Raw genomic sequence first — 15949 nt, forward strand, 5'->3', positions numbered from 1 at the left:
TTAAGTGGCAAGTCCCTAGCTAGGCTCAAGAAGACACTGGAGAGCTATGGTCCTGCCACTGCACTCCAGCCTAGGTGACACGGTGCAATCCCCGCCCCCTCTGTCTCTCTCTCTCTCTCTCTCTGAGACAGGGTCTCCCTCTGTTGCCCAAGCTGGAGTCCAGTGGTGCTACCATAGCTCACTGCAGTGTCAAACTCCTGGACTCAAGTGATCCTCCTGTCTTAGTCTCCCAAAGTGAGGAATTGCAGGTGGAAATACAGGTGTGAGTCACTGCGCCTGACTGACACCCCATCTCTTAAAAGAAAGGAGAAGGGGGAGGAGAAGGGGGAGGAAGAAGGAGGAGGAGGAAAGAGGAGAAGGTAAGAGGAGGAGGACGAGGAGGAGAAAAAAGGAGGAGGGAAGAGGAGGAGGGAGAAGGAAGGAGAAGGTAGAAGGAGGAGAGAGGAAGAGGGATGAATGAAAGGAGGGAGGAAGAGGAGAGAGCAGGAGGGAGGAAGAGGGAGGAAGAGGAGAAGGGAGGAGGAGGAGGAGGAGGGAGAAGGAGGAGAAGGCGGCACTGGAGGTCACTCCCTGTAATGTGGAGCATAGCAGCCACCTGCTGGTCACAACGCAGTAGGAAGGAGAACACAAAGCCCTGGAGTGAGACAGAGGGACCCTGGCTCCTCAGTGGTTCTCCAGCGTCCTCTATTGACAAAGCCTAACCTGGCAACAGGTGACAAATGAAACTGAGAGGTAATAAATTGATTACCCACAGGTGAGTGATGGGGCCCCTGCTATTAGTAAAAGCAACAGTAATAATAACGACTACCATGGAATTCTCAGTGCTGTATGTGTCATTTATCCCAGAATCGCAGGGGAAATTTCATGGGGAGGGGGGATTGTGGTCCATTTGCCCCCAGGGTCGGCTCACCTTTCCCTAGGCTCAGCGTCAGGGTCTGAGCCTGCTCTGGGCAAGCACCCTCTCCCTGCTCCCAGGCCAGACCCTATAGATGGAGCTGACTCCACCCGCGCTCCAAGGGCAGGTGTGTGCCCCGGAATCAGCGCTTTCCCCGGCCCCACACGTGGTGATGGCACAGCACAGCGTCAAACCCGGACAATGAAAAACATTCCAGAGGGGGCACCAGGCCCTCACTGTATTTTGTTTTGTTTTGTTTCTGTTTTTTGAAATGGAGTCTTGCTCTGCCACCCAGCCTGGAGTGCAGTGGCACGATCTTGGCTCACTACAACCTGGACCTCCCAGATTCAAGGGATTCTTCTGCCTCAGCCTCCCGAGTAGCTGGGATTACAGGCACATGCCACCACACCTAACTAATTTTTGTACTTTTAGTGGAGATAGGGTTTCACCATGTTAGCCAGGCTGGTCTCGAACTCCTGACCTCAGGTGATCTACCTGCCTTGGCCTCCCAAAGTGCTGGGATTACAAGTGTGAACCACCATGCCCAGCCACTTTTTTTTTTTTTTTTTTTTTGAGACTGTCACCTGGGCTGACAGAGTCAGTGGCGCAATCTTGGCTTACTGCAGCCACAACCTCCCTTGCTCAAGTGATCCTCCTGCCTCAGCCTCCTGAGCTGCTGTGATCCAGGCGCTTGCCACCATGGCCAGTGAATTTTTAAAATTTTTTTACTGTTTTGTAGAGACGGGGGGGGGTCTCACTATGTAGCCTAGGCTGGTCTCGAACTCCTCAAGCGTTCCTCCCGCCTTGGCCTCCTAAAGTGCTGGGATTACAGGCTTGAGCCACTGCGCCCCGCCCTGGCTAGGTTTTTGTTTTGCTTTTCATTCTTTTATTTTTTTCCTTAGCACTTATTAGCTTCTGACATGTGTTTTTCTTATTGGTTTTATCTATTTTCCCCTCTAGAAGGTAAGCTTTATTTATCTATTTATTTATTACGCTCTTTTAAATCTGGGAAGAGTTCCTGTAAGCTTTATTATCTGATTCCCAGGAAGCTTGTAGCCATTTTTCTAACACTAGCCAAGGACGAGGTGACCAGAGAGGAGGAATCAGTGGGCGCGGGACGCCTGAGGAAAGGGCAGGGGTGTGAGTTTTTAGATTTTAGTTAAAAAAATAAAACCCAACTTGCCCTCGTGGAAGGAATGTAAGCAAAAGTGGATGTAGTCAGAGGCATGTGCCCCGCTTGATTGCTATATAACATAGTTTCTTGTTTCTATTCTGTGATCTCAGATGGTGAGAGAGAGAGCTTGGCTCAGTGGAGCAGGAGAGAGAGAGATACTTGGAGAGGTGGCAAGGGGCCCAGCCACACCGGCCCCTCAGTGTGAGGTGAGGAGGGCGCTGGAGAGCCGTGGAGGGTTAGAGGCCGAGGTGGGATGCAGTCACCTGGGGGTGTGGGGGCAGCAGCCATCGAATGGCTGCCTGTCCCTCAAGGGGTCGGGGCCCTGACCTAGCCCTGACCTCTTTGCTCCCCTCTTACCCACAGGAGCCGGCCTCTGAGTTTAGGGGCTGGGGCAGACAAACCTGTCTTGCAGGCTGAGGCCCGCCTGGGTGTCTGACTGAGACACACTGCAGGTATGCAGTCGGATGGAGCCCGAAAGCCAAGTGGCAGAGTGGCAGATGTGGGTCAGAGATGGTGGCATGCCTACCTGACTGCCCAGAGGTCAGAGGTCAGGTCAAACCCCAGCCCCCCCCCCCATATCTGGTAGGTCCCGGCCTATTATTATTATTATTATTATTGAGACGGGGTCTTGCTATTGCCCAGGCTGGAATGCAGTGGCACCATCACAACTCACTACAGCCCCTACCTCCTGGGTTCAAGCGATCTTCCCACCTCAGCCTCCTGAGTAGTGGGGACTACAAGTGCGCACCACCATGCCCAGCTAATTTTTAGATTTTTTGGAGAGGCGAGGTCTGGCTATGTTGGCCAGGCTGGTCTGGAACTCCTGGCCTCAAGCAATCCTCCTGCCTCAGCCTCCCAAAATGCTGGGATTACAGGCGTGAGCCACTGCGCCCAGCCCTGACCTAACTGCTCAGATAAAGTTTGAAAATGTTTCGAGGAATAATTCTTTTCTCAATGTACATTTTATATCCAGCAGTGACATTTTAACTAAGATACGTTTCTTGATTTTGGTTAGAGGACAAAGGCAATAATCATCATAAAATATTTGGAAAATACCAAAATGCCCAAGGAATGAAATAAAAATCCCCTGCAAATGTGTCCTCTTCCTCAATAACCTTTGAAAGACCTTTAAAAAATGCAAATATGCACATATTTATATTTTTATCAGAGAAGGAATCATACTTGGCATGCTATATTGTAACCTGTTTTTCTCATGTCACAATTTCCCAAGTATTTTTTTCATGTCATTAAATATTATTTTGCAGTGTATTTTTTTTTTTTTTTTTTTTTTTTTTTTTTTTTTTTTTTGAGACAGAGTCTCGTTCTCTCGGCTAGGCTGGAGTGCAGTGGCATGATCTCAGCTCACTGCAACCTCCGTCTCCCAGGCTCAAGCAATTCTCCTGCCTCAGCCTCCCGAGTAGCTGGGATTACAGGCGTGTGCCACCACACCCGGCTAATTTTTGTACTTTCAGTAGAGACGGGGTTTCACCATGTTGGCCAGGCTAGTGTCGAACTCCTGACCTCAGGTAATCCACCTGCCTTGGCCTCCCAAAGTGCTGGGATTACAGGCGTGAGCCACTGCGCCTGGTCAGCAGTGTGATTTTTAAAGGAAAAAACTAGCTGGGCGCAATGGCTCATGCCTATAATCCCAGCATTTTAAGAAGTCGAGGTAGGAGGATCACTTGAGCCTAGGAGTTTGAGACCAGCCTGGGCAATACAGCAAGATTCCGTCTCTACACAAAATTTAAAAATTAGCCAGTTATAGTGGTATGCACCTGTAGTCCCAGCGACTCGGGAGGCTGAGGCAGGAGGATCGCTTGATCCTGGGAGGTTGAAGCTGCAGTGAGCCATGATCCTGCCATTCATTGCACTCCAGCCTGAGTGACAGAATGGGACCCTGTCTTAAATATATATGTAATAGGGCTGGGCATGGTGGCTCATACCTGTAATCCCAGCACTTTGGGAGGCCAAGGCGGGCAGATCACGAGGTCAGGAGATCGAGACCATCTTGGCTAACACGGTGAAACCCTGTCTCTACTAAAAAAAAAAAAATACAAAAAATTAACCGGGTGTAGTGGTGGGCACCTGTAGTCCCAGCTACTCGGGAGGCTGAGGCAGGAGAATGGCGTGAACCCAAGAGGTGGAGCTTGCAGTGAACCAAGATTGCGCTGCTGCACTCCAGCCTGGGCAACAGAGCAAGATTCCATCTCAAAAAAAAATATATATATATATGTATATATAAAATAGGCCAGGTGTGGTGGCTCATGCCTTTAATCCCAGCAATTTGGGAGACCAAGGTGGGTAGATCATGAGGTCAGGAGTTTGTGACCAGCCTGACCAACGTAGTGAAACCCCACCTCTACTAAAAATACAAAAAATTAGCTGGGCGTGGTGGTGGGTGCCTGTAATCCCAGCTACTTGGGAGGCTGAGGCAGGAGAATTGCTTGAACCTGGGAGGTGGAGGTTGCAGTGAGCCTAGATGGCACCACTGCACTCCAGCCCGGTCGGCAGTGAGAGGCTCCGTCTCAAAAAATTAATAATAATAATAATAAAGGAAAAATAACTGATTTTATGCATATCAATTGGCATCAACTCCACAAACATTCTTTGTTTTGTTTTGTTTTGTTTTTGAGACAGAGTCTTGCTCTGTCGCCCAGGCTGGAGTGCAGTGGCAGGATCTCAGCTCACTGCAACCTACGCCTCCTGGGTTCAAGGGATTCTCCTGCCTCAGCCTCCCGCGCAGCTAGGACTACAGGCACGCACTACCACACCTAGCTAATTTTTATATTTTTAGTAGAGATGGGGTTTCACCATATTGGCCAGGCTGGTCTCGAACACCAGACCTCGTGATCCACCCTCCTCGGCTGCCCAAAGTGCGGGGATTAGAGGCGTGAGCCACCACACCCGGCCTCCACAGACATTCTTTAAAGATCCTCATCCAGAAGCACCATCTTCATGCTAACATATGCTGAGTTCATGAGCTCATCATCTCACAGTAAAAGCACCAAGCATTTTCAAGTGTGACTTTCTTTTTTTCTTTTTTTTGAGATGGAGTCTCACTCTGTTGCCCAGGCTGGAGAGCAGTGGTGCGATCTTCCGTCACTGCAACCTCCACTTCCTGGGTTTGAGCAATTCTCCTGCCTTAGCCTCCCAAGTCACTGGGACTACTGGTGCACGCCACCACACCTGGCTAAATTTTTTTTTTTTTTTTGAAATGGAGTCTTGCTCTGCCGCCCGAACTGGAGTGCAGTGGTGCGATCTCTGCTCACTACAAGCTCCACCTCCTGCGTTCACGCCATTCTCTTGCCTCAGACTCCCGAGTAGCTGGGACTACAGGCACCCGCCACCACACCGGGCTAATTTTGTTTTTTGTTTTTTTTTGTATTTTTAGTAGAGATGGGGTTTCACTGTGTTAGTCAAGATAGTCTTGATCTCCTGACCTCATGGTCCGCCTACCACAGCCTCCCAAAGTGCTGGGATTACAGGTGTGAGCCACCGCGCCTGGCCTAATTTTTAATATTTTTGGTAGAGATGGGGTTTCACCATGTTGGCCAGGCTGGTCTTGAACTCCTGACCTCAAGTGATCTGGCCGCCTTGGCCTCCCAAAGTGCTAGGATTACAGGCGTGAGCCACCGTGCCCGGCCTTTGTTTCTTATGAATGTATATATGAGGGTCCCTTTGGTGAGTGTTAAGGATGGGTAGAGCCCCAAACACTTGAAATTGAGATTCACTAGAGATGATTGCAGCCTCAGCAGGAAGTTTATTTCTGCATTTGGTTCTGATTATATAGAATCAAGAATATCCCTTCTATGTGGTTATGTACATATTGACAAATATTCATTTATTCAACAAATAAAAAGTATGTACAAAAAAAAAAAAGAATATCCCTGATTCATAATTAGAAAGTTCACCATTTCCTGAGCTCTTAGAATAGGAGGCAGGATGTGGTGATGCATGCCTACAATCCCAGTGCTTTGGGAGGCCAAGGCAGAAAGATCGTTTGAGGTTAGGAGTTCAAGACCATCTGGGGCAATGTAGTGAGACCCTGTTGCTTCTACAAATAATAATAATGAAAATACAGCCAGGTGTGGTGCCACATACTATGGTTTCAGCTACTTGGGAGGCTGAGGCAGGAGGATCACTTGAGTCTGGGAGGGTGAGGCTGCAGTAAGCCATGATTGCACCACTGCACTCTAGCCTGGGCAACAGAGCGAGACACTGTCTCAAAAAAAGAAAGAAAGAAAGAAAGAAAAAAGAACGGGCTCTATGCTATGAGATAGGGACGGTTACAACTCTCATTTTATAGAGGGGCACACTGAGGCCCAGTGTGATGGTGATGGGCCTTTTGAGAAGTCAGTGCTGTCTCTGCTTCTCTCAGAGAATCCCAATCACCATAAACTAAGTCACCATCAACTTGCTGGTAAGGACACCGGCCTCCTTTTTTTTTTTTTTTTTTTTTTTTTTTGAGGCAGAGTCTCGTTCTGTGGCCCAGGCTGGAGTGCAATGGCGTGATCTTGGCTTACTGCAGCCTCTACCTCCCGGGTTCAAGTGATTCTCCTGCCTCAGCCTCCCTGGTAGCTGGGATTACAGGCACCTGCCACCACACCCGGCTAATTTTTGTATTATTATTATTATTATTATTTTTTTTTTTTTTTTTTTGAGACGGAGTCTTGCTCTGCCGCCCAGGCTGGAGTGCAGTGGCCGGCTCTCAGCTCACTGCAAGCTCCGCCTCCCGGGTTCACGCCATTCTCCTGTCTCAGCCTCTCGAGTAGCTGGGACTACAGGCGCCCGCCTCGTCGCCCAGCTAGTTCTTTGTATTTTTTAGTAGAGACGGGGTTTCACCGTATTAGCTAGGATGGTCTCGATCTCCTGACCTCGTGATCCGCCCGTCTCGGCCTCCCAAAGTGCTGGGATTACAGGCTTGAGCCACCGCGCCCGGCCTAATTTTTGTATTTTTTAAGAGAGATGGGGTTTCACCATGTTGGACAGGCTGGTCTCGAAGTCCTGACCTCAAGTGATTTGCCGCCACTCTCGGCCTCCCAAAGTGCTGGGATTACAGGCTTGAGCCACCGTGCCTGACTGAGGACACCTGACTTTATGAGCAGGTGAGGATGGAATCCCCCTTTTCTTTGACATGTTTACAAACTGTTCCAGTATGTGCTCAGGGTGGGGCGAGAAGCTTTCCAGGGCCTGCTGAAAAGCCAGTTAGGGAAGTCAACCTGGTGGGGCTCTCTCTTGTGTGGGAAAATCCAGTGTGTATATCCCACATTAGTGGCGTTTTAAAAATTCTGGTTTGAGACCCGGTGCAGTGGCTCATGCCTGAAATCTCAGCACTTTGGGAGGCCAAGGAGGGCAGACCACCTGAGGTCAGGAGTTCAAGACCAGTCTGGCCAACATGGTGAAACCCGGCCTCTACAAAAATACAGAAATTAGCTGGGCATGACAGTGGGTGCCTGTAATCCCAGCTACTCAGGAGGCTGAAGCGGGAGAATCTCTTGAACCTGGGTGGTGGAGTTTGCAGTGAGCTGAGATCGCCTCATTGTACTCCAGTGTGGGCGACAGAGTGAGGCTCCATCTCAAAATAAATAGAATTAAAATTAAAAAATATGAGAATTCTAATTTGAAAAGTAAAGCCATATACTGTTCAGTATTTTAGAAATCCCTTTATTAATTTTTGTTATTGAAAAGTAATAGGGCTGGGCATCATGGCTCATGCCTGTAATCCCAGCACTTTGGGAGGCCAAGGCAGGTGGATCATTTGAGGTCAGGAGTTCAAGACCAGCCTGGCCAACATAGTAAAACCCTGTCTCTACTAGAAATACAAAAATTAGCCAGGCTGTAGTGGTATGCACCTGTAATCCCAGCTACTTGGGAGGCTGAGGCAGAAGAATCACTTGAGCCTTGGCGGGCAGAGGTGGTAGTGGTGAGCTGAGATCGCACCACTGCACTCCAGTCTGGGCCACAGAGTGAGATCATGTCTCAAAAAAAAAAAAAAAAGAAGAAAAGAAAAAGAAAAGTAACAGAAGGGGCCAGGTGCGGTGGCTCACGCCTGTAATCCCAGCACTTTGGGAGCTTAAGGTGGAAGGATCACTTGAGCCCAGGATTTTAAGACCAGCCTGGCAACATAGACTTCATCTCTACAAAAAATTAAAAAAATGTAGCTGGACGTGGTGGCAGATGCCTGTGGTCCCAGCTCCTCAGGAGGCTGAGGTAGGAGGATCGCCTGAGCCCGGGAGGTCAAGGCTGCAGTGAGCTGAGATCACGGCACTGCACCCCAACCCATCCTGTCTCAAAAAAAACTGAACTAAACTAAAATAAAATAAAGGAGATCTTAATGGGAAATATGTATATATAATTTTTATAAAAATGAGACCACTTTAGCACAATGTTTTGCTCCTTGCCTTATTAACTGAACAACAAACAGATCATGATGGTCTGTAACACATCTATACTCTGGAATATATTGCAATAGTTAAAAACAAAACAAAACAAAACAAAAAAAACTGGGCCAGGAGCGGTGACTGACACCTGTAATCCTTTGGGAAACCAAAGCGGGTGGATCACCTGAGGTCAGGAGTTCGAGACCAGCCTGGCCAACATGGTGAAACTCCTTCTCTACTAAAAATACAAAAATTAGCTGGGCGTGGTGGTGAGCACCTGTAATCCTAGCTACTCAGGAGGCTGAGGGAGGAGAATTGCTTGAACTTGGGAGGCAGAGGTTGCAGTGAACCAAGATTGTACCATTGCACTCCAGCCTGGGAGAAAAGAGCGAAGCTCCAGCTCAAAAAAATAAAAAAGTAAAGTGAATTCATATTCACCGAGTTGGAAAGATAACCACAATCTATGATTAGGTGAAGAAGCCAAGTTGTAAACCTGGGATGTCCAATCTTTTTCTTTTTCGAAATGGAGTCTCGCTCTGTCGCCCAGGCTGGAGTACAGTGGTGCAATCTTGGCTCACTGCAAGCTCTGCCTCCCGGGTTCACACCATTCTGCTGCCTCAGCCTCCCAAATAGCTGGGACTATAGGCGCCCGCCAACACGCCTGGCTAATTTTTTTGTATTTTTAGTAGAGATAGGATTTCACTGTGTTAGCCAGGATGGTCTCGAACTCCTGACATGATCCACCCACCTCCACCTCCCAAAGGGGATGTCCAATCTTTTGGCTTCCCTGGGCCACATTAAAGAAGAATTGTCTTTAGCCACACATAAAATACAATAACGATAGCGGATGAGCTAAAACAAATTGCAAAAAATCTCATAGTGTTTTAAGAAAGTTTATGAATTTGGGGCCTGGCATGGTGACTCACGCCTGTAATCCCAGCACTTTGGTAGGCCGAGGCGGGCGTATCATGAGGTCAGAAGTTCGAGACCAACCTGGCCGACATGGTGAAACCCTGTCTCCTCACTGCCTCTGTCCTGCCGTGCAGGAGCAGGATGCTGAGCCCTGGCAGCCCCGTGGGGAGCTGCAGTACCTGAGGCAGGTGGAGCACAGTGTCTGCACCTGCTCCCCGCCATCGCCGTTTTCAGCAGGAAGGCAGGCAGTCCCACTGCAGCCTGAGAAGTGAGTTTCCTCTGCTGACAACCACAGTGTTTTGGAGGACTTGCTGTGGTTTATCAAGGGATCCACACATGCTAAAGAACTGTCTTCCAAGGGAGTGAGAATGTGAGATGTCAATGGAGCCCAAGACTTTTTGGACAACTTGGGATTCTCCACTGAGAAGAAGGGGGCTTGGGCCCAGTTGATGGCTTCCAGTGGAGGTATTTTGGGCAGAATACGAAGATATGGATTCAGATTATTCAGATCAAGGAGTTGACCAATCGCAAAAAGTGATTGACATCATCAACACAAGGCATAATCCCAGCACTCTGGGAGGCTGACGCAGGTGGATCACGTGAGGTCAGGAGTTTGAGACCAGCCTGGCCAACATGGCGAAACCTCATATCTACTAAAAATACAAAAAGTAGCCAGGGGCTGGGCACGGTGGCTCATGCCTGTACCAGCACTTTGGGTGGCCGAGGTGGGTGGATCCCCTGAGGTCGGGAATTCAAGACTAGCCTGACCAATATGGAGAAACCCTGACTATGCTAAAAATACAAAATTAGCCTGGTGTGGTGGTGCATGCCTGTAATCCCAGCTACTCGGGAGGCTGAGGCAGGAGAATGAACCTGGGAGACAGAGTTGCGGTGAACCAAGATCTCGCCATTGCACTCCAGCCTGGGCATCAAGAGCGAAACTCCGTCTCAAAAAAAAAAAAAGCCCAGGCATGTTGGTGGGCACCTATAAATCCCAGCTATTTGGGAGGTTGAGGCAGGAGAATCGCTTGAACCTGGGAGGTGGAGGTTGCAGTGAGCCAAAATTATGCCACTGTACTCCAGCCTGGGTGACAGCAAGACTCTTGTCTTAAAAAAAGAAGAAAAAAAAAAAGAAGAAGAGAGGCTGGGCGCGGTGGCTCACGCCTGTAATCCCAGCACTTTGGGAGGCCGAGGCGGGCGGATCACGAGGTCAGAAGATCGAGACCATCCTGGCTAACACGATGAAACCCCGTCCCTACTAAAAATACAAAAAATTAGCCGGGCATGGTGGCGGGCGCCTGTAGTCCCAGCTACTGCAGTGAGCTGAGATCGCGCCCCTGCACTCCAGCCTGGGCGACAGAGCTAGACTCCATCTCAAAAAAAAAAAAAAAAAAAAGAGAAAAGAACAACCAACACTGACCACAGACAAATCATCATCTGTGCTTGGAATCCAAAAGTCTTCCTCTGATGACACTGCCTTCACGCCATGCCCCTCTGCCCGTTCTGTTTTTTGTTTGTTTGTTTGAGACGGAGTTTCACTCTTGTTACCCAGGCTGGAGTGCAATGGCGCGGTCTTGGCTCACTGACACCTCCTCCCAGGTTCAAGCGATTCTCCTTCCTGAGTCTCCCAAGTAGCTGGGATTACAGGTGCCCGCCACCACCCCCAGCTAATGTTTGTATTTTTAGTAGAGATGGGGTTGTCTCGAATTCCTGACCTCAGATGATCCGCCCACCTCAGCCTCCCAAAGTGCTGGGGTTACAGGCGTGAGCTGCCGTGCATGGTCTCCCTCCGCCAGTTCTTCGTGGTGAATGGTGAGCTGTCCTGCCAGCTGCAACAAAGGTCAGGGGCCTGGGTGCACCTTCAACATCGCCAGCTACGCCCTGCTCACTTATGTGATCGCGCACATCACGGACCCAAAGCCCGGTGACTTTGTACATACTTTGGGAAATGCGTATGTTTACCTAAGTCACATTGCGAAACTGAAAATTCAGCTTCAGAGAGAACCAAGACCTTTCCCAAAGCTCAGAATCCTTCAGAAAGTTGAGACACGTGATGATTTCAAGCGGAAGACTTTCAGGTGGAAGAGTACAATCTGCCTCTATTAAAATGAAAATGACTATTTAGGGTGCTTTTGTTTTATTTATTTATTTATTGTTTTTGAGACAGAGTCTCTCTCTGTCACCCAGGCTGGAGTGCAGTGGCGTGATCCTGGCTTACTGGGTTCAACTCAACTCCACCTCCCGGGTTCAAGCGATTCTCCTGCCTCAGCCTCTGGAGTAGCTGGGACTACAGGCACATGCCACTATGCCCTCCTAATTTTTTGTATTTTTAGTAGAGACGGGGTTTCATCGTGTTAGTCAGGATGAGTCTCGATCTCCTGATGGAGGGTGACCTCGTGATCCACCCATCTCAGCCTCCCAAAGTGCTGGGATTACAGGCGTCAGCCACTGCCTAGGGTGCTTTTAAAGGAGTTTGAAGGGTATTGTCAGTCTTTAGGGGTTGGGCTGGATGCTCAGGTGAAAGTTCTTTTTGCTCTAAAGGAAAAGGGAACTAGGTTAAAAATCTGTTGGTGACTTATTAGTTATTAACTTTTAAGGATATTAACTTTTAAGGGTGTCACCACAACTGTGCTAGCCCTTTCTGTAATAAAAGGCCTTGAGTTTGGTTAACTCACTGAAGGTGTATGAAAATACCGAGATTATGAGCAAAACTGAGGCGAATGAAATTGGAATGCTCTTAACAAAAACATGCACTGCGTTTCAATCCCATGTCTTTATGAAGGTTGGTGAATTTCAAGAATTCTACAAGCTATTCTCTTAAATTTGAGAGAGTGGAATAACACCATCAATCATAATATATAGTGTCATTATGAACATTTAAAGTTATATTAAGTTTATATATAATATAAATTTATATATATATATATACATATATATTTTTTTCTTTTTCTTTTTTGAGATGCAGTCTTACTTTGTCACCCAGGCTGGAATACAGTGGCATGATTTCAGCTCACTGTGACCTCCCCTCCCAGGTTCCAGCGATTCTCGTGCCTCAGTCTCCTGAGTAGCTGGGATTTCAGGCACCTGCCACCACTCCTGGATAATCTTTTGTATTTTTAGTAGAGACAGGGTTTCACCATGTTGCCCAGGCTGATCTTGAATTCCTGACCTCAGGTGATCCACCTGCCTTGGCCTCCCAAAGTGCTGGGATTACAGGCGTGAGCCACCACACCTGGCTTAAAGTTATATTTGTTTTATATATTTCTATAACAAAGAAGTGTTCTACCGGGCGTAGAACAGTTTTTGTATTTTTGTAAAAAATACAAAAAAAATTAGCAGGGCGTGGTGGTGCGTGCCTGTAGTCCCAGCTACTCAGGAGGCTGAGAGAGGTGGATTGCTTGAGCCCAGGAGGCAGAGGTTGCAGTGAGCTTGGATTGTGCCACTGCACACCAGCCTGGGCGACAGAGGGAGACTCCATCAAAAAAAAAAAAAAAAAAAAAAAAAAAAAAAGAAGTGTTCTGCAAAACAACAAAGTTTTTCCTCCATTCTTCTAAATGTTATTATTAAAACAGTAACTCTTTTTTTTAAGGAAGAAAAAGACTAAAGCTCCGTTTGATCAACCCTGCATATGTATCTACAGGAATAAGAGTACTATATGGCCCCGGGTGTGGTGGCTCATACCTGTAATCCTAGCATTTTGGGAGACTGAGGTGGGTGGATGACCTGAGGTCGGGAGTTCCAGACGAGCCTGGCCAACATGGCAAAGCCCTGTCTCTAGTAAAAATACAAAAATTAGCCAGGCATGGTGGCGGGTGCCTATAATCCTAGCTACTTGGAGCCTGAGGCAGAGGAATCGCTTGAACCCAGGGGGCAGAGGTTGCAGCGAGCCAAGATCGCACCATTTCACTCTAGCCTGGGCGAAAGAGTGAAACTCCGTCTCAAAAAAAAAAAAAGTACCGTATGTAGTTTTCAATTTTTCCTACTCTGTATTTCTTGGTGAGTTTTCCATGTTAAAACAGAGTTCTTGTTTTTTTTTTTTTTTTAAGACAGAGTCTCCCTCTACCGCCCAGGCTGGACTGCAGTGGCGCGACCTCGGCTCACTGCAAGCTCCACCTCCCGGGTTTACACCATTTTCCTGCCTCAGCCTCCTGAGTAGCTGGGACTACAGGCGTCCGCCACCACGCCCGGCTAATTTTTTGTGTTTTTAGTAGAGACAGGGTTTCACCATGTTAGCCAGGATGGTCTTGATCTCCTGACCTTGTGATTTGCCCACCTCAGCCTCCCAAAATGCTGGGATTACAGGCGTGAGCCACCATACCTGGCCTTTTTGGTTTTTTTTTTAACCGCTGTGTGGTATTCCAGAGGATGGACATAGCATAGCTAATTTACCCAGTGCCCTGCTGATGGTCATTTAGGTTATTGTAATGAACATCCTCATATGGGCTTTCCAGTTATTATGAGATCTTTTTATAATCAACTCACATACAGCTATCTCCTTTAAAAATTATTTATTTTTATAATTATTTATTATATATGTATATATTTATATTTATTTATTTTTTGAAGCAGTTTCTTGCTCTGTTCCCCAGACTGGAGTGCCATGGTGTGATCACGGCTCACTGCAGCCTCGACCGCCTGTGCTCAGACAATCCTTCCATCTCAGCCTCCTAAGAAGCTGGGATCAGAGGCACACACCACTACACCCAGATAATTTTTTAATTTTTTTTTTTTTTTGAGACAAAGTCTGGCTCTATCACCCAGGCTGGAGTGCAGTGGTGCAATCTTGGCTCACTGCAACCTCTGCCTCCTGGGCTCAAGCCATCCTCCCACCTCAGCCTCCCAAGTATCTGGGACTACAGGCATGCCTCACCACACCTGGCTAATTTTTATATTTTTTGTAGAGACAGGGTTTTGCCATGTTGCCCAGGCTGGTCTCGAGAGCTCAAGCAGTCCTCCCACCTCAGCCCCCAAAGTGCTGGGATTACAGGCCTGAACCACTGCGTCTTGCTTTTTAAAATTTTTTATAGAGATAAGGTCTTGCTATGTTGCCCAGGCTGGTCTTAAACTCCGGGGCTCAAGCAATCCTCCCACCTGGACATCCCAAAGTGCTGGGATTACAGACGTGAGCCACCGTGCTCAGCCTGTTATTATTTAGAGATGGAATTTTGCTGTGTCGCCCAGGCTGAAGTGCAGTGGCTACTTATAGGTATGAACATAGTTTACTGCAACCTCGAACTCCAGGGCTCAAGCGATCCTCCCGCCTAAGCCTTCCCAGTAGCTGGGACCACAGGCACACAACAGCCAAACATTTCAGTCCAAGGACATAACATGATTTACACAACCCATCCCTTTGGTGATGGTTATTGGGTAGTTTCCGATTTTTCACTCTAATAAATAATGACCTCTTTATCCATTACATATTTTTAAAAAATGAAATCTGAATTCAGCAACTGAAACCTATCTGCAGACCACTGGAGTAAATGGGAACCCTGAGAAACTATTTGATGGGGAAGGAAGCCCCCAGGCCCTCTTGGGAAGGCCTAGGGCCTAGTCACTGCTTCAGGGAGAACAAAGAGTGATAATTCGGTTCTTTTTTTTTATAGAGGTGGAGTCTTGTTCTGTCTCCCAGGTTTGGAGTGCAGTGGCGCAATCTCGGCTCACTGCAACCTCCGTCGCCTGGGTTCAAGCGATTCTTGTGCCTCAGCCTCCAGAGTAGCTCTGACTACAGGTGCACGCCACCACACCCAGCTAATTTTTGTATTTTTAGTAGAGATGGAGTTTCACCATATTGGCCAGGCTGGTCTGGAACTGACCTCAAGTGATTTGCCTGCCTCAGCCTCCCAAAGTGCTGGAATCACAGGTATGAGCCACTGCATCCAGGTTTTTTGTTTTGTTTTGTTTTTGTTTTTGTTTAGACAGAGTATTGCTCTGTTGCCCAGGCTGGAGTGCAAGTGGCACAATCTCAACTCACTGCAATCTCCACCTCTCGGGCTCAAGCGATTCTTCTGCCTCAGCCTCCTGAGTAGCTGGGTCTACAGGTGTGCACCACCATGCCCGGGTATTTTTTGTATTTTTAATAGAGATGGGGTTTCGCCATTTTGGCCAGGCTATTCTCAAGCTCCTGGCCTCAAGCGATCTGCCCACCTCCACAAGTGCTGGGATTACAGGTGTGAGCCAACATGCCCAGCCATAATTCAGTTCTTAATGGTTCTAGATCCTTTACAGAACTTGCTAGAAGCTATATCCCTAGGAGAAGGATTTTTATCACCTATAAGTCTCAACAGCCCTGTACCTGTATTTTCCTTTGATAAACAACTCCCCTTCCAACACTGCCACCGCATGCATCCTTAGCAGGATTACCACGCCAGGTGCTCTCCCTTTCCCAACCTAACGATGGGCCTAGAACCTAAGCCAAGATAGTGAGATTCAACTCTGGACCTTGGCTACAGCCCTTGGGAGAGAGGCTCTTTCTCTCTGTTGCGTTGCTTAGTTATAAAGACGTTAAGTGTGGTGTTGCCAGAGAAATCCTGTCAGGGAATGAAGCAGGTTTCCTGGAAACTTAGATTGAACACCTGGATCCAGACATGC

The 15949-nt window shown here is 47.9% G+C and overlaps 1 pseudogene; it reads left to right on the top strand.

Moving 5' to 3' along the window:
• Positions 1-9483: 9483 nt before the first annotated feature.
• On the top strand, positions 9484-11486 carry LOC104667133 (annotated as a pseudogene).
• Positions 11487-15949: the final 4463 nt, after the last annotated feature.

The sequence above is a fragment of the Rhinopithecus roxellana genome, chromosome 12 (genome assembly GCF_007565055.1).
Source record: "Rhinopithecus roxellana isolate Shanxi Qingling chromosome 12, ASM756505v1, whole genome shotgun sequence".
NCBI classification, from domain to species: Eukaryota; Metazoa; Chordata; class Mammalia; order Primates; family Cercopithecidae; genus Rhinopithecus; species Rhinopithecus roxellana.